This window comes from Natrix helvetica (assembly GCF_964273705.1).
Source record: "Natrix helvetica genome assembly, chromosome: 14".
NCBI classification, from domain to species: Eukaryota; Metazoa; Chordata; class Lepidosauria; order Squamata; family Natricidae; genus Natrix; species Natrix helvetica.
In genome coordinates, this window is record NC_138564.1 from 4,635,980 (window position 1) to 4,654,691 (window position 18,712).

At 44.5% G+C, this 18,712-nt stretch overlaps 1 protein-coding gene across 1 annotated transcript in view; it reads left to right on the top strand.

The window, feature by feature from the left end:
- LOC309399054 (transmembrane protein 132C-like) overlaps positions 1-18,712 on the top strand; it is a gene marked incomplete at its 5' end in the record, with an annotated part of 191,604 nt that overhangs the window by 101,431 nt on the left and 71,461 nt on the right. The window lies entirely within an intron of this gene.

The following is an 18,712-nucleotide window of genomic DNA, read 5'->3' on the forward strand; positions in this document are numbered from 1 at the left end:
CGTTTTTGCTGGCAGAGGCACTGTGGGCCAATCCTTCTCTGTTTCCATGGTGGATCTGGCCCCCGGGGCCTTGGGTTTGACACCCCTGCTCTGTAATATGGAGGACCCCAAGTTGGGAAGGCTTAACTTTGAGACTCGCAGGTTTGAATGTGCGAAGATCTTGACAGGGTTCAAGCATCGTTGGGCAAGTTGACGCAATATGAGTTTCCAATTACTTCTTTTCCAACTTTCCTTTGGAAATGCAGTGAAACGGCAGGCATCTCTCTTTTTATTTATAGCTAATGATAAAGCTACATTATGGGATATTTGCTTTACATTTCTCCTTTTCAAACATGATTCATATCATGGCCGTATGGTCATTTATTACACAGAGATCTCATATATCTGGGCCGCGATTACCCGAGCTGGAAAAAATGGATGGAAATCTTCTTACGTTGCGCGAAGTCATCATTATTCCAAATTTGCTATTATTCCATTATTCCAAATTTGCTATTCAGCATAAAAGAAAAGCATTGTGAAACACGGAAGCTTAGATAGAATTGTTGGATGCAATCGTCCAAATATCTCTTTGGACTTGAAGGGACGTGGTGGCTCAGTGGCGAAAACGCTGAGCTTGTCGATCAGAAAGGTCGGCAATTCAGCGGTTCGAATCCCTAGTGCCGCATAACAGAGTGAGCTCCCGCTACTTGTCCCAGCTTCTAGCAACCTAGCAGTTCGAACGCATGTAAAAATGCAAGTAGAAAAATAGGGACCACCTTTGGTGGGAAGGGAACAGCGTTTCGTGCACCTTCGGCATTTAGTCATGCCGGCCACATGACCACGGAGACATCTTCAGACAGCGCTGCCTCTTTGGCTTTGAAACCGTGATGAGCACTTCCCCCTAGAGTCGGGGACGACTGGCACATATCTGTGACAGGAACCTTTACCTTTAGTGGTTTAGAGGTTGAGGATTTTTTTTTTTTTTGTTTGCCTGAGTTCCTGAAAGAATAACTCTTTGCAAGCTTTCTCAAGACGTGTCACCAACGTCTGACAACTTGATTCCAACTTAAGGAAAAAGAGACATTCCACTGACAAATGAAGGCAAAGGTTTAGCTTTCGGACTGGGGCTGGAGCCCTAACCGGAAACGGGAATTTTGTGCTAAATAACTCAAAAACATTCACGTAAATTTAAATCCCACAAAGATGCATTCAAAAGAAAATAATCTCTCCCTGCTTGCTAGTCATTTGACTACTATAGTTCAATAGAAGGGAAATAAAAGCGAATAAGCAGTAAACTATATCTGGTGCTCTCAATAAATCCTACAGTATCTTAAACTTGGCTAAATGTATCTAAATAATGTCAGAATCCGAGGTGGTTCAGACCGGTTTGGCCAAATTGGCGAAAATTGTGGGTGAAGTCGCGCCCACCTGCCCTCTATACCATTCTATTAAGCCACGTTTTTGAAGCCGGGTGCACATGAGCAAAGCGCATGTGGGGAAGGCTGGCTGTGTGAAGTGAGCTTGCGCATGTGCGGTGAACCGGTGGTAACAAAATGTGAAACCCACCACTGGTCAGAATATTAAGACTCAACATGATATATGTATTCATCTGTTGTAAAAAAAAAAAAAAAAAGTCACTACCATATTTTTCGGAGTATAAGACGCACTGGAGTATAAGATGCACCAAGCTTTTGAAGAGGCAAATTTAAAAAAAAAGTTTTCACACTCTGCAAACCTCCCAAAAACGGCCCGTTTTTCACGAAAACGGGCCCGTTTTTCCCCCAAAAAGGGGCATGAATAATTTTATTTTATTTTATTTTATTAAATTTATAGACCGCCCCCTCTCCCCGAAGGGACTCGGATAGCCCTTAGGAGGCTTGTAGAGTGTTCCTAGGGGGTGGGAAGGCCCAAAAATGAGCAGAAAATGCCTGGTTTTCACGTCCAAAAAAAGGGCACTAGGAATCTTATGGAGTGTTCCTTGGGGGCCGGGGGGCACAATTGAGCAAAAAACAGCCTGTTTTTGCTCATTTCGGCCCTCCCCAGCCCCCAGGAGCACTCTGCAAGGCTCCTAAAGGCTCTGCATGGTTATTTTGGTGAAGGGAGCAGGGTTTCGGGAGGCAAAAGATGCTGTATTCAATGTATAAAACGCAGCCAGATTTTCAACCTCTTTTTTGAGGGAAAAAGGTGCATCTTATACTCCAAAAAATACGGTAGTTCAGACTTATATAATTCAGGCATGAGTTGCTTGCTTGGCTACCAAGATTCTTGGACTGGTGCCTGAGCCCATCCTCAAGAGAATTTGTTTCTGTTAGGAAGAGGAGAGGAGAAGAGAGGAAAGGAGAGGGAAAGAAGAAAGGGAAAAGGGGAGGAAGAAAGGGAGGGGTAGTATGAGTAGGAGAGAGGCAGGAAGGGGAAGAAGAGGGGAGGAGTGAGGGAGAGGAAGGGGAAGAAGAAAAGAGAAAGAGGAGGAAAGAAGAAAGTAGAGAAGAAGGGAAGGTAGGAGAAAAGGAGAGGGAAGAAAAAGTAAGGTTGTTGTAGAACAAAATTGAAATATGGGATGGCAAGAAAGCACCCTCAATTATATTCTTAAAGTCTTAGGCCGAGAAATGAATTTATCATAAATGTCAAAAGGCAACACATAATATTAATAATATCTAGGAGAATGTGTATTTGTGGATGTGTGTATGAGAAATAAAAATCAAAACTTTTTTTTTTTAAAGAGAACTCTCTCAGCAGGAATGTGCGCTTTGGGCTAGTCTATGCATAGTACTTGTGTGGTGCCAGGCTGTGTGTGGCTTTTTAGTTGTTGATTGGAGTGTTGACGGCTGGCTAAAGCCATTGGCTGTCGTTTCCTTGTGTTACCAAGTCCAAGTCCTGAGTATTGGATAAGCTAGTGGTAAATCAGCATGCCTGTTGACTGACCTAGGGCTCATTTCCCAGGCTTCAATCATTTCCCTGGCTATTTTTGTACAGTACATACTCGGCCAACAATCTTAGTAGCTGCAAAATTGATCCTTGGATCATTGCAATGAGTTAGGTCTCGTTGTCTGACCGCTCACGGGTTCTTGCAATGGTTGTTAGCTTCTTTTCCTGTCTAAATAGTCACAGAGGCAATCCATGCAGGGGATCTGGTTGCTTACATTAGAACTACCTCAGGGGTGAAATTCAGCAGGTTCTGATTTTACAGTATCCTTCCCCTGGAGTGGGAAGGGAATGGGGATTTTGCAGTATCATTCCCCTGGAGTGGGGAGGGAATGGGGATTTTGCAGTATCCTTCCCCTGGAGTGGAAAGGAATGGGGATTTTGCAGTATCCTTCCCCTGGAGTGGGGAGGGAATGGGGATTTTGCAGTATCCTTCCCCTGGAGTGGGGAGAGAATGGGGATTTTACGGTATCCTTCCCCTGGAGTGGGGAGAGAATGGGGATTTTACGGTATCCTTCCCCTGGAGTGGGGAGGGAATGGAGATTTTGCAGTATCCTTCCCCTGGAGTGGGGAGGGAATGGGGATTTTGCAGTATCCTTCCCCTGGAGTGGGGAGAGAATGGGGATTTTACGGTATCCTTCCCCTGGAGTGGGGAGAGAATGGGGATTTTACGGTATCCTTCCCCTGGAGTGGGGAGGGAATGGAGATTTTGCAGTATCCTTCCCCTGGAGTGGGGAGGGAATGGGGATTTTGCAGTATCCTTCCCCTGGAGTGGGGAGAGAATGGGGATTTTACGGTATCCTTCCCCTGGAGTGGGGAGGGAATGGACATTTTGCAGTATTCTTCCCCTGGAGAGGGGTGGGAATGGAAATTTTGCAGTCTCCTTCCCCTGGAGTGGGGAGGAAATGGAGATTTTATAGTATCCGTCCCCTGGAGTGGGGAAAGAATGAGGATTTTGCAGTATCCTTCCCCTGCCACGCCCACCAAGCCATGCCCACAGAACCGATAGTAAAAAAAACTGAATTTCACCAATGAACTACCTCCTACCCTCAAGTGACCTTTCATTGACGGTCCCAACATGTACAGAGAAGACAAGCAGACCATGTTTTGTTTTGCATGAGATTACAAAGAGCAAAGATCTCGCCTGTCCAAAGCATCAATATTCCAGATGCATCTATGAACCTGATGCATAAACTAGCCAGTGGAGTAGATTTTAGGGATCCCTTGTTAAACTCACAAAATAAAAAGGAGGGATGAAGTGCTTCTGCCCATTAGTAATCTACAGGTGTTCCTTTCAATTGTTTCCGGTCAAAGAGGCCTTCTCCTTCTGCAGCACCCTTGCTTTGAGAGGGCATCCTTTGAAAAAGTTCAGCGTTGTTGAAGTGGGCAATTGAATTACCCATCAGGAGCTGGCAAGTTGACTGCAAGACAATGGATAATTAGCCGGGATATTAAATCATCAGATTGTCAGGGTGAGAGAGGCTAAATGTGGGTAGCAAAGCTATTAGGCAGATCGAGGCAGGGATGCTAATGAGTATTGACGGAGCAGATGGATTTGAGGGAAGAGCATGCCGCTCAAAATGTCAAGGCTGAACATGTTCCCGGAGATGGCAGCCAATGAATTAGCGGTCTGGGAGAAGTCTGGGGATTCCATAATAACCGACTGCCATCTTGTTTCATGGGGTCAGCTTTTATCCCATCTCCCTTGAGACGTCACACCGCACAAAAATTTTCAGGTAACCGATCTGAATATATAAATATTGGTAGCTCAAGGTTGAAATGAGGCATCTGTGGTCCTCTCTGAACCATTTCTAACATCTGGAGAAAAACCTATAGAAAAGACAGTTTCTTATATATCTTTCTAAGAGCAATGCACATGGAAATGCTTAACTTCACTTCTTATTGGTTACCTTGAGGAAAAAGCCTTATAAGTAGATAGGGTCTTACTTCTCCTTTTGTCTTGGGCCATAGGTACTGACTACGTGTCTCTAAGCGAACTTTGTGGTTTTGTGAGATCTATTGAACCTTGTGGTTTTGTGAGATCTATTGAACTCTGCGGTTAGGCACTCACTTCCCGTTCCTTTGCAAGCTGCAAACTCTGCCTATGTGGCCTTTTCATAAAGAAGGAAAGGGGCCCCAAGAGGTTGCCCAGCCCGACCCAGTAAGATCACTCTTAATGTCCAAATCTCACTTTATGTCCTACTTTAGAGGGAAGTCAAGATTCTGCCATTCGTGGCTGTGTAAGGATTCCAAGCTAGGCCCCCGTTTGACTCCTCCCTACCAGCCTGGCTAGCAGTTTCCCAACAGACCTCCTCCATACATAATAAACAGTCCGTTTTCATGCACACGGTCATGGCTTCCACCTAGAAGATTTCTGACCACATCTGTGGACACCTCTGCCTGTTCCCCTTCCTAAGCTACTATGTCTATTTCCAGCCAAGTCTTAGAAAGGATTTGCACATAACTGGGTTTATTAAAGGGCAATGCGCCCCAGTGTAAGGCTTGGCATTGTTCCTGCTTCCCTTTGCATCAATGGTGCCATGAATCCTAAGTGGCCAGGCCTCCCTGTGTTAAGGAAATATTTATGGGGTCTTCAGAGATCATAAAAATGTGCTTCGCCAGACAACGCTTGGACAGATTAGGGGACATATGGTTTGCAGGAGTTGGATGTTCGCATACACAGACACACTAATAAACTCTCGCTTTGATGTGTCTTCCTTCGTCCATCCATCATGTTTCTGCAAAGGAGTAGGAGAGGTCAGCCAAAAAGCTTTGATGCATTTTTTTTTAAAAAAAAGGTTCCATGGAGTTTCCAGTGTGTCAGGAAGGGAACAAAAAGCCAAGTTGTTTAGGGAAGACGAACTTGGCAAGGAAATCATGACGGACTTGGTATAAAAACCATATTTTTCGGAGTATAAGACGCACCGGAGTATAAGACCCACCAAGGTTTTGAAGAGGCAATTTTTTTAAAAAACGTAGGTAGGTAGAGGGATAGAGAGGGAGAGAAAGAGAGAGAAATACAGTAGGTAAGTAGGGAGAGAGAGAGAGAGAGAGAGAGAGTAGGTAGGTAGGTAGGTAGGTAGGTAGGTAGGTAGGTAGAGGGAAAGGGAGAGAGAGAGAGAGAAATACAGTTGGTAGGTAAGGAGAGAGAGTGTGTGTAGGTAGGTAGGTAGAGGGATAGAGAGAGAGAGAAATAGAGAGAGAGAAATACAGTAGGTAAGTAGGGAGAGAGAGGGTGTGTGTGTAGGTAGCTAGGTAGGTAGAGGAACAGAGAGAGAGAGAGAAATAGAGAGAGGAAATTTCTCCTCAGTTCTAAGTTGCTTCTCTCCTTGATTAGTTTCCACCCATTGCTTCTTGTTCTACCCTCAGGTGCCTTGGAGAATAGTTTGACTCCCTCTTCTTTGTGGCAACCCCTGAGATAATGGAACAATGCTATCATGTCTCCCCTAGTCCTTCTTTCTCTTAAGCTAAACATACCCAGTTCCTGCAACCGTTCTTTGTATGTTTTAGTCTCCAGTCCCCTAATCATTTTTGTTGCTCTCCTCTGCACTCTTTCTAGAGTCTCCACATCTTTTTTACATCGTGGCGACCAGAACTGAATGCAGTATTCCAAGTGTGGCCTTACCAAGGCCTTATAAAGTGGTATTAACACTTCACGCGATCTTGATTCTATCCCTTGGTGGAGACATTTAAAAAAAGCATGCAAAAAAAGTCTGGAGTAAAGCAAAATGCAGTGTCCATTTTTTGTTTGGCCAATTCAAGTTCTCCAAGTACGTTGCAACCTTCCAAGCTGGAGAACGCACAAGGCAAGAGAACAAATACAAATTGCTGAAAAACAGAGGAGATGTAAAGTGACGTCGGTGTCCGAAGCCGAACTTGTTTCAGCATATATTTGTAGGCTTGATAAAATATGAAATCCTTGACCTGATTCTTCTTGGCTCTTGGTTCAACATGGCCTCTGAGAATTTTAAGATAATGTAAATATAAATAAAAGATGCCATGGTCAGTTTACTACACCTGAAAGGGTTCCTAGCAGAAGTGAATTCAGCACTCGGAGGCGAAGATGATATTTTATCAGTAAATATATGTCTTTGTTTGGACAACAAAGCTCGTCTTGGGCATCGCTGTGGAAGAAATTAATTCTGTCTTTCCATTCAGCTGCCAGTCTTCCTAATGCAGAGATATTGGAAAAAGAGAAGCAGTGCCTTTTGGGAAATGCACAATATTAAAAAAAAAATAAGCACTGGTTTTGATATGAGCGCATCAACAAAAGGTTTCCAAGAACCTTCAATGAAATAATGGGTTGGTCTCCATTTTTAGAGGGGTTAGCAAAGAATGTCTAGGAGGAAGGTCTTCTCTTCAGCATATCCTGCTTATGGAGGATTCTTATGGAGGATTCTCCCACCCACATTAGGAGTAGAGTACAGATTAATAGGGTTGGAAGGGCCCTTGTAGGTCATCTAGTAAGTAAGTAGGATTAGCTCCATCCCTGTTGAGTTTCTGGAAGTCCTTCAAGATCTGATTGTCTCATCAGGCCCAAGAAGGGGACTAGGGATGGTCCCCTTGAGATGGCCTCATTATTGCTGTTAACATCCATTCCCTCTTCTCCCTTGTCATTTGTTAATTTTTTGAATAATGGTTGTTTTTTTTAAAAAAAATGTTTATTGCTTTTATCACCTTGTAAGCTGCCCAGAAATCTCAACTGAGGTGGGCAACCATATACTGTACATTGGATGGATGGATGGATGGATGGATGGATGGATGGATGGAAGGAAGGATAGATTGGAGAGATGGATGGATCAATAGATGATGATAGATGATAGATAGATAGATAGATAGATAGATAGATAGATAGATAGATGATAGATAGATAGAGATAGATAGATAGATAGATAGATAGATAGATAGATAGATAGATAGATAGATAGATAGATGATAGATAGATAGATAGATAATAAAGCTAGATAAATGATTGATATGGATGGATGGATGGATAAATAGATGAAGAAAGAAAGAAAGAAAGAAAGAAAGAAAGAAAGAAAGAAAGAAAGAAAGAAAGAAAGAAAGAAAATCAGATAAATTATAGATACAGAGATAGGTAGAATAATTATATAATGGATGGATGGATGGATGGATGGATGGATGGATGGATGGATAGATAGAATCATAGATAGAATCATAGATAAATCACTGATGCAGATAGGTAGAATCATAGAATCATATAAAAAGATTGATAGGTGATGATAGATAGATAGATAGATAGATAGATAGATAGATAGATAGATAGATAGATAGATAGATTTCATAGAATCATATAGATAATGACTGATAGACAGATTGATAGAGATGGATGGATGAATAGATGAAAGAAAAAAGAATCATAGATAAATTATTGATACAGAGATAGAATCATAATCATAGATAGATGGATGGATGGATAGATAGATAGATAGATAGATAGATAGATAGATAGATAGATAGATAGATAGATAGGATGTTGGATGGGTGTGTGGGTAGGTGGGTGGATGAATGGAGGAATGATTGAGAGAGATGGATAGATAAGAGGGGGAAGGAAGGAGGGAGGGAGGGAGAGAGGGAGGGAGGGAGATGCACAGACACATTAAATGGGTGGTCATAATTCTGCTAGCTTTTCTTGATGATGTGATGAGTACAAAGCCCAAGCAATTACACACATATGTGTGTGTGTGTACACACACCGCACATCTTTATCATCAAACTGTCCAGTGCTGGTGTGTTTAATCAAAGCAAAAAAATAGAAATCCTCATTAAGTGGTTGACACTTAATTATAGCCCCGGGTGAAACTCCATGATTAGTAATCATTGCATCAGTTTAATCAACAGCTGATAAGGAGAGTTGGATTTTTGTTATTGTCAATGTTCTCCTCATAATGAATAAACATGACCGAGCTTTTTCCTTTCATCATGTTTATTGGCATTCTTAATTGGCTGCCTCCATTGCAGCTGGTTGGCGAAGGTGGATGGGAGCTTCTCTCATGGCTAAGAGTCAAAACCTTGATAGGCTCTCCATGCACAACACAGTATTACAAAAAGTGAGCTTGGCACAGAGTGGTCAAATTGTGCCAGTTGTTCCCAGGAAGATCTAAGATCACATAGGTGATGAAACTTCTCACCCTTTCACCAATGACTTCCTCTTCTCTCTTTAGGACGGGTAGACCATGACATTAATAACCCCAGATTTGTTTGGAGCGATTGGGGAGATCTCAAAATGTCCCTTCCTTCTCCTCCCTCTCCTCCTCCTCCTCCTCCTCCCTCTCCTCCTCCTCCCTCTCCTTCTCCTCCTCCTCCTCCTCTCTCCTCCTCCTCCTCCTCTCTCCTTCTTCTCCTTCTCAATCCTTGCTTCTTAGTTTTTTTCCAATCTAAAAACATAAAGGTTCCCCTCGCACATATGTGCTAGTCGTTCCTGACTCTAGGAAGCGGTGCTCATCTCTGTTTCAAAGCCGAAGAGCCAGCGCTATCCGAAGATGTCTCCATGGTCATGTGGCCAGCATGATAAAACACCGAAGGCACACGGAATGCTGTTACCCCGCCAAAGGATTTTTACGTGCTTTCGAACTGCTAGGTTGGCAGAAGCTGGGACAAGTAACGGGAGCTCGCTCTGTTACGTGGCGCTAGGGATTCAAGCCGCCGAACTGCTGACCTTTCTGATCGACAAGCTCAGTGTCTTAGCCACGGACCTATCACATCCTTATTTTTCCAATTTAGGCCTATCTTTTAAAAAGACAAACATTGATTCCTCCTTTCCACCATCACCCAGAACTGATTTAGACCTCTTCTGCCCAGCCCAGATGAGTGGCAGGTTTCGATGGGGCTGAGGGTGTGTCTTTTGAAGCCCACTCTGCTCTTTTGTTAGCTGCCTTGTGAGGTCTGGGAAGTTAATTGACTGAGCAACAACTTCAAGCATTTTCTGTACGGCGAGAAGGAGGAGAGAAAGCACTGAATCCCAAGTAGCAATTTTGGTGTTTGTGATGGTAATTAGACCATCCGGAAAGTGATGCTGATAGGAGAGAAAGTTCTGATATCTCAGCAAAGGAAATTACAATTCTTTCAGGCCTTGCAATCCCTTATGGGTTATTATTGTGAATTTCTGAATCACACCTGTGACCTCCTAGAGAAGGCCAGCTGGATAGAATTGGTGCAACAGGAGAAAACTGGGAAAGGCTAAAACTTCAAGGCAGCTTCTCTTGATTAACCTCTGTGCTTTCTTTAAAGCTGCCGTATTGGAAGATGAGATTTCTACCTTGCAGTAACTCCTGCAACAACACAACGCAACACAACGCAATGCACACACACACACACGCACACACACACCCTCCTATCTTTCTTAGGGTATTTATCTAACTGTGGGTTGACTTTGCCCATTCGGAAAGCTTCATTTGGCAATGCCCTACAAACTAGACAAGCTATAGGGATGGTCAAATCCCCATTGTAGTAAATGAAATATAGTCAATTTCTGCTCAGCGACATCTGAAACTTTCGGGACTTGCCTCCGGAAGTTGTGAGAACTCCAACACTGAAGGTTTTAAAGACAATCATCTGTATGAAATTGGACAATCATCTGTATGAAATGTATATCTCCTGCTTGAGCAGAGTTGGTTTGTTTTAAAGATTAACAGAGTTGGAAGGGACCTTGTAGGTCATCTAGTCCAAACCCCACCAAGCAGGAGACCCTACACCATTTCTGACAGAGGACAGTCCAGTCTCTTCTTGAAAGCCTGACAGTGAGACCAATCAAACCATGGAACAGAAGTTGCCTTCAGAAGGTATGGGAGCTTCATCATCAGGACCAGGGGAGACATGATAGCATCTTCCAATATTGGAGGGGCTGCCACAGAGAGGAGGGGGTCAAGCTATTTTCCAAAGCACCCCAAGGCCAGGCAAGGAATAATGGATGGAAACTGAACAAGGAGAGATTCAACCTGGAAATAAGGAGGAATTTTCTGGCGGTAAGAACCATCAACCCATGGAACAGAAGTTGCCTTCAGAAGTTGTGGGAGCTTCATCACTGGAAGCTTTCCTGGAAGAGGCTGGTGTGCAACCTGTCAGAAATGATGTAGGATTATTCTTGGGCCAGGGGGGTTGGACTAGATGACCTCCCAGGTCCCATCCAACTCTGTTAATCTGTGAAACATGGGATGGAGATTGAGTTAGATGGCCTGATTTATTTTAGATCAGTTTAGAAATTATGGCAAGCAGCTCATCTCTCTTGGAAGTCACTAGATTGTGAAGGAACATTTTAGATCGTAGGAAAACAATGTATATTTTCAATTCCACCGGTCACGTTTTAGTCTTTTGCTCGAAACAAACGAACTTTGTACGAATGCACAAATACAGTTGTTTTTCCTCAGATTTCATCTCAGAAACAAAGCACTGAATCATCCCCCGAGCGTCTTCACCTTCTAGCTTAGTTTTTCAAACGGCTTCACAGTTGTCAAATCTGCTCTCGAGGGGGAGAGACAGGTTCGCGATCTAGTGATTTGAAGTTCTGGTGATCCTTTGGACTTCAAAGGAGGTTTTTACAGGTTGCCCTAGAGCCCTACAGGATGGCTGCTTGCAGTCATCTTTTGAACTGGCCGCTGGTCATTGTCACAAAATCTTTTCTGCTCCTGGCAGTTCCTTGATTTCACCGAGGCTTGGTTAGGCGAGGAAGGAATATGGCCTGGAGCTTATCCCGAGCAGTGCTTAGCTTAGGGTCCAACTCTTAAGCACTGCACATCAGAGCAACTAAACACAAGGACAGTTTTATTTTCCCAAACGCCATCCCTCTGCTAAACAAATAATGCTGTCAAACTATTCACTAAGGCTGCATCCTTCTCATCGTTCGTATCACCCATCTCCTCCCACTTATGACGGCAGGACGGTAACGTCGTTGCTTGTATCCTCATGATTTATATTGATTGTTTCCTAGTATGATGATTTGATTGCTTATTTGTACCCTATGACTATCATTAAGTGTTGTCCCTTAGGATTCTTGATGAATGTATCTTGTCTTTTTATGTACACTGAGAGCATCTGCATCAAAGACAAATTCCTTGTGTGTCCAATCAGACTTGGTCAACAAAGAATTCTATTCTATTCTATTCCATTCCATTCTATTCTATTTCTATAGTCTGTTCTATTCTATTTCTATATTCTATTCTATTCCTATTTTCTATTCTATTTCTCTATTCTATTCTATTCCTATTTTCTATTGTATTCTATTCTATTTCTATATTCTATTCTATTCTATTCCTATTTTCTATTCTATTTCTATATTCTATTCCTATTTTCTTTTCTGTTCTATTTCTATATTCTGTTCTATTCCTATTTTCTATTCTATTTCTATATTCTATTCTATTCTATTCTATTCCTATTTTCTATTCTATTCTATTTCTATATTCTGTTCTATTCCTATTTTCTTTTCTATTCTATTTCTATTTTCTATTCTATTCTATTTCTATTTTCTATTCTATTCTAGTCCTCCTCCTCCTCCTCCTCCTCCTCCTCCTCCTCCTCCTCCTCTCCCTTCCTCTCCACAAACCTCACCCTCTTCTAGCATTTATGTTGTTACCTAGTTGGGTAATAAAATGTCTGCAAGAAAACAACTAAGCTTGGAGCGTAGCGAACACCCCATACATTTCAATTGTGTGAAAAGGCAGACACATAATTCTGGTTTAGATATAATTTCTTGGATAAACCAGAAATAAACACTGTGTAGTTGTTGGAGACCACCTCCTCCTCCTCCCCCCCACCACAAATCTTTCTCCTCTATCACTGATGATGTTACCTAGATGGGTCATGAAATGTCTGCAAGAAAACCACCAAGCTCGGAGAGCAAAAGGTTCCCATAATCCTCCTTCTCCCCACAAACCTCATTCTCTTCTAGCACTGATGTTGTTACCTAGTTGGGCCGCGAAACGTCTTGCAAGAAAACCACCAAGCTCAGAGAATCGCCATTCCTCTGCCTCCTCCTCTTCGCCCCCTCTCCTCCACTCCACAAACCTCACTCCAGTGGTGGGATTCAGGCAGTCCGGACAGGTTCAGTCGAACCGATAGTGGCGACCTGTGAGTGGGCTCGCTCCCATCCCCCTTCCCTGGCGCCATGCCATCCTATTTAGCCACATTTTCCAATGCGTGCAAGCCGTGTGTGCAAGCAAAGCGCACGCACAGAAGGCGTGCAAGTAAAGTGAGCACGCACGAGCGCGCTCACAGTTTCGGTGCGCGGCAAACCGGTGGTAAAATGACGTGAAGCCCACTCTGCCTCACTCCCTTCCAGCACGGTTGGCAGATGCCAATCTCCCTTGCACCCCAGGGGCTTCCCACGAGGCCTTCCGATTTTCCTCGCTGCCTCGAAGCTACAAGCTTCATATTTACTCTCCTCTAAGCTTCCCAACCACAAGCCAGGAAACAACCGGGAGTCCCCAATTGGCGTAGGAAGCGCTGGGTGGAAATTCTGTAATAAGAACTTGAGTGCAATAAGAAACCACTTAGAGAGCCCCATTATATCTCCTGCCATCTTTCATTTGAGTAGCGGTTTTACTTTTCTCCTCGGAGAGTTCCACGCCATGCGGAAATGGTTCTTCCTTCTCGGTGTTTCTATTACAGTATGTTGTTGTTGTTTTTTTCCTTCTTGCTGCCCCCCAAGGCAAACTTTGATTGCAAAACCGAGCTTTTTTTTTCGAGAAGGGGCTGCGGCGGATATTAAGGAGGAAAGAAACGAAGTCCACTTCTAAGAAAAAATGTCTTCTGCATGAGAGGAGTTTGATTGAGAGGTAATCGTTGTTGATAGCAGCCTGGACTAGCATCTTTACCATATTTATTGGATGCATTAGATATTTCAAAAACAAGAGGCCATTTGTTGAGGCTCAGTCACTTTCAATTCCCAGTTGGTCTGACCGAGGCTTCCCAAGAGCCTGAAGCAAACTCCTGGTCCCGACAAAAAACCCTTTTATGAAGGTACTGAGAATTCTGCTCATTCACATACAGCAAAGTCTTTCGAGGGAGGATTTACAGTCACAGACCTTATCTGGCTTGGAGAGCTGCCAGGCTGATATCTGAAAATCTTGGCAAGGAGCCTCGGAGAGTCACGAACCAATGAAGCAAACTAATGGTCTCCTGCAAACTCCACTCCCCTTTCATCCTTCTTTTATTTCCTCTGGGAAGGGCCATTCATGGTCCACCTGTGGCCTTACTCCCAAGTCGACCCCTGTTCCTTAGCTCTTCCCTTCTCCTGGCAGCTTTGCTGGGAACAGGCTCCAGCTGTTCTTCTGCCTCACTGCTGTTTGACTTCGAAGGCAGCTGATAACTGGCCCCCTCTCTGCCTCCGACACAGAGCCCTCGTCAGAGCCTTCCCCAGACTCCACGACTGGCCCATCTTCCTCCCCAACCTCCTCACTGTCTGAATCTGCTGCCAGCTCCACTGGCTGCTGGCGAGCCACAATCCTGGTAGCCCAACGGACATCGTATCTCACCAGAATTCTCCGGGAATAATGGCTTCTCGGGGTGCTTGTAAGCTCATCTTTGTGTCTCGTCTAGTGAGAAGAAGGACTAAGAGAAGACGTGATAGCACTCTTGCAATATTTGAGGGGTTGCCACAAAGAAGAAGAAGAGGGGGGTGGGTCAAGCTATTCCCCAGTTCACCTGAAGGCTGGACAAGAAGCAACGGATTCAGCAGAAATTTCCTAACGGTGAGGACATTCAACCAGTGGAACAAAAGTTGTCTTCAGAAGTGGTGGGTGCTCCATCCCTGGAGGCTTTTAAGAAGAGACTGGACAACCATTTGTCCCGAATGTCATCGGGTCTCCTGATAGTGCAGGGGGTTGGAGTAGATGACCTCCAAGGTCCCTTCCAACTCTGTTCTTGTATTGTATTGTACTGTACGGTAGTCTATTCTATTCTTTCCCTCTTCTATTCAACAATGATAATTTAGACACCATGCCTTCTGCAACCTTCTTTTTCAATGGCCTTTGATTTTTGCAATCATACAGGTGGTCCTCATTTAATGATCACCAATGAGTCCCAGGGTTTCGTTGTTGAGTAAATCAGTTGCTAAGTGAAACTGTGACTGTGCTTACGATCTTCCTTCAGCTTTCTTTTGCTTTAGGGACCTGTGAAGGTCCTGAATGTTCGGAGCCAAATTGATGTAATGGAGAACACAAGTGAGGTCCTAGCAAGTTCAAAACAATCCTTCTCTCCCTCCCTCCCAATATTTCTTTCTTCCTTGCTTCTTCCCTCCCTTCCTCTTCCTCCTCCCTTTTTCTCCTTTCTTCTTTCTTTCTTTAATTTCTTTATCTCCCTCCCTATATTCCTTCCTTCTCTCCCTCTCCTTTCCCTCCCTATATTCCTTCCTTCCTTGTCCCACTCCCTCTTTTTCCTTCCTTCCTTTTCTCCCTCCTTCCCTCCCTATATTTCTTTCTTCCTTGTTTCCTCCCTCCCTTCCTCTTCCTCTTCCCTCTTCCTCCTTTCTTCTTTCCTACTTTCCCTCCCTCCCTCCCTCCCTATATTCATTCCTTCCTTCCTCTTCCCCCTCCCTCTTTCTCCTTCCTTCTTTCTCTCCCACTCTCCATCCCTCCCTCCCTATATTCCTTCCTTCTCTGCCTCTCCTATATTTCCCTTCCTTCATTCCTACCTTTCTTCCACTTTCCCCTCCCTCTTTCTCCTTCCTTCCTTCCTATTGCCTGGATCTCTTTGGAAAAATGGTCCAATGAAATGGTAGGCTCCTTTAAACCCACTTTTAATACCCCACATACAGAGAGAGCTTTGGTATATATATATTGTGTCACAACCCCTGGTATGCCCAAATATGGGAGGAAGCATACTGCTTCCCTTTTCTGTCTATCGGCTCACCCTAGGAGCCATCCAGGCAGAAAGCCATTTTTTTAATGTTGCCTTGTTATATTTGTGTTGCATTTGTGCTGATAAATAAATAAAGGGAGACTAGTATAGATCTATTTCAAGCTATTTAGCTCTCCTCAGCTAGCCATACCCTTAGCTAGCCCAGGTTCAATTCCCAGTAAGGGTATGGCTTGCTGAGGAGAGCTAAATAGCTTGAAATAGATCTATACTAGTCTGCTCATATTCTGGGCTAAAAATAAAGCATTTCGTTCTGCAGCCATGCTTTTAATGTGCATAATTTCTTTTGATGACCAAATGTAGGGCTTGAATTCCCATTCACTCTGTGCAGCTTTACCCCGAAGTGCACAGATCACGCCGCGCATTGCAAATGAACTCATCCCTATCCTGGCCACCATGAAAGTTGCACCGCCAATTTTTATTTTCATTTTAAACCCTCTCTTCTTTATTTAGTTATCCATTTAGCTGATTTATATGACTGCCATCTGGACAACGGAGGGCATCAAGAAAAGCACCATCCATGTAGTCTTCTTGTCATGAAGTGGGGAAGTGGTCTGTAGAGATTCTCAGTCATCCATTTTTTTCAAGAGGCAACTGGGCTTCCTTTTTTTTTCTTTCTTTTGAAGACTTTTCGCTTCTCATCCAAGGAGCTTCTTCGGCTCTGACTGGATGGTGGGGAATGGAAGGTTTTATACTCCTTGCAGACAGCTGGTCATTTGCATCCTTTTAGAGGGTCGTTGAGGCCACTTGGATGTTTCTCTGTGTCCTCGGGGTCACCTGAGTGGTGCAAATGGTTCCTGCAGTCTGTAATTTATCCTCTGGAAATCCATTCCTCCTCCCACACCATTCCAAGGTCCAGAGGGGAGAGAGAGACGGAGGGAGAGACAGAGAGAAAGAGAGGGAGAGAGAAAGAATGAGGGAGGGAGAGGAGGGACGAGAGAGAAAGAAGGAGGGAGGGGGACAGAGGGAGAGACAGAGAAAGAGAGGGAGAGGGAAAGAAAGAAGGAGGGAGGGAGAGATGGGGAGAAAGGGGGAGACAGAAAGAGAGAGAAAGACAGAGGAGAGAGAGAGACGGAGGGAGAGACAGAGAGAAAGAGAGGGAGAGAGAAAGAATGACAGAGGGAGAGGAGGGACGAGAGAGAAAGAAGGAGGGAGGGGGAGAGAGGGAGAGACAGAGAAAGAGAGGGAGAGGGAGAGAAAGAAGGAGGGAGGGAGAGACGGGGAGAAAGGGAGAGACAGAAAGAGAGAGAAAGAGAGAGGGGAGAGAGAGATGAAGGGAGAGACAGAGATAGAGGGAGAGAGAAAGAATGAGGGAGGGAGAGGAGGGATGAGAGAGAAAGAAGGAGGGAGGGGGAGAGAGGGAGAGAAAGTGAGAGGGAGGGAGGGAGAAAGAATGAGGGAGAGGAAGGGAGAGAGGGAAAGGAGAGCGAAAGGGATTCTAAGCATAACTGATTATGCCTCTCCATATTTATTTCAAAGGTAAAACTCGAGGGGCATTTTGTGAGACCTTCACTGCATTAAGAGCTTTGCACTCCTGATTTCTATAACTATGGATTAGCTTCTTTGCCCCAGTTTCTCTTTGCTTTTATTCAAATAGCCATTGTGCTGGCGACATAAAGAGAGAGACGCATATATATATATTTTGTAAATGTCTGATATAGCAGTTAATTAACTCATAGCTCGAACATCAGCCTTCTCGTTTGTATTCCAGCTTTCCACTCATCCACCCATTTCCCTTTGTTTGGCTTTGTCCTACAGATCTAAATTTTGCTAACCTTGTCCAACACACACACACACACACACACACACACACACACACACACACACAAAGCCTAACAAGGCAACAAGACTAAGCTGCCTCACTCTGTACTAGCACAGTTTGGTCTAGTGGCTAAGGGACCAGGGCTAGAAAGCGGGAGACCCTGAGTTCTAGTCTAGCCTTAGGCATGAAGAGTTAGCTTGGCGACTTTGGACCAATCACGGGGAGAGAGTTCTAGTTTCACCTTAGGCAGGAAAGCCAGTTAGGTAACTTGGGGCCAATCACCAGGAGATGGTGAGTTCTAGTCCCGCCTTAGCCATGAAAACTGGCTGGGTGACATTGGGCCAATCACCAGGAGATGGTGAGTTCTAGTCCCGCCTTAGACAATGAAAACTGGGTGGGTGACTTTGGGCCAATTACCAGGAGATGGTGAGTTCTAGTCCCGCCTTAGCCATGAAAACTAGCTGGGTGATATTGGGCCAATCACCAGGAGATGGTGAGTTCTAGTCCCGCCTTAGCCATGAAAACTAGCTGGGTGATATTGGGCCAATCACCAGGAGATGGTGAGTTCTAGTCCCGCCTTAGGCATGAAAACTGGCTGGGTGACTTTGGGCCAATTACCAGGAGATGGTGAGTTCTAGTCCCACCTTAGGCATGAAAACTGGGTGGGTGACTTTGGGCCAATTACCAGGAGATGGTGAGTTCTAGTCCCGCCTTAGGCATGAAAACTAGCTGGGTGATATTGGGCCAATTACCAGGAGATGGTGAGTTCTAGTCCCACCTTAGGCATGAAAACTGGCTGGGTGACTTTGGGCCAATCACCAGGAGATGGTGAGTTCTAGTCCCGCCTTAGGCATGAAAACTGGCTGGGTGACTTTGGGCCAATCACCAGGAGATGGTGAGTTCTAGTCCCGCCTTAGCCATGAAAACTGGCTGGGTGACATTGGGCCAATCACCAGGAGATGGTGAGTTCTAGTCCCACCTTAGCCATGAAAACTGGCTGGGTCACATTGGGCCAATCACCAGGAGATGGTGAGTTCTAGTCCTGCCTTAGCCATGAAAAATGGCTGGATGACTTTGGGCCAGTCACGAGGAGACTGTGAGTTCTAGTTTCAGTAGCTAAGACACTGAGCTTATCGATCAGAAAGTTTGGCAGTTCGGTGGTTCGAAACCCTAGTGCCG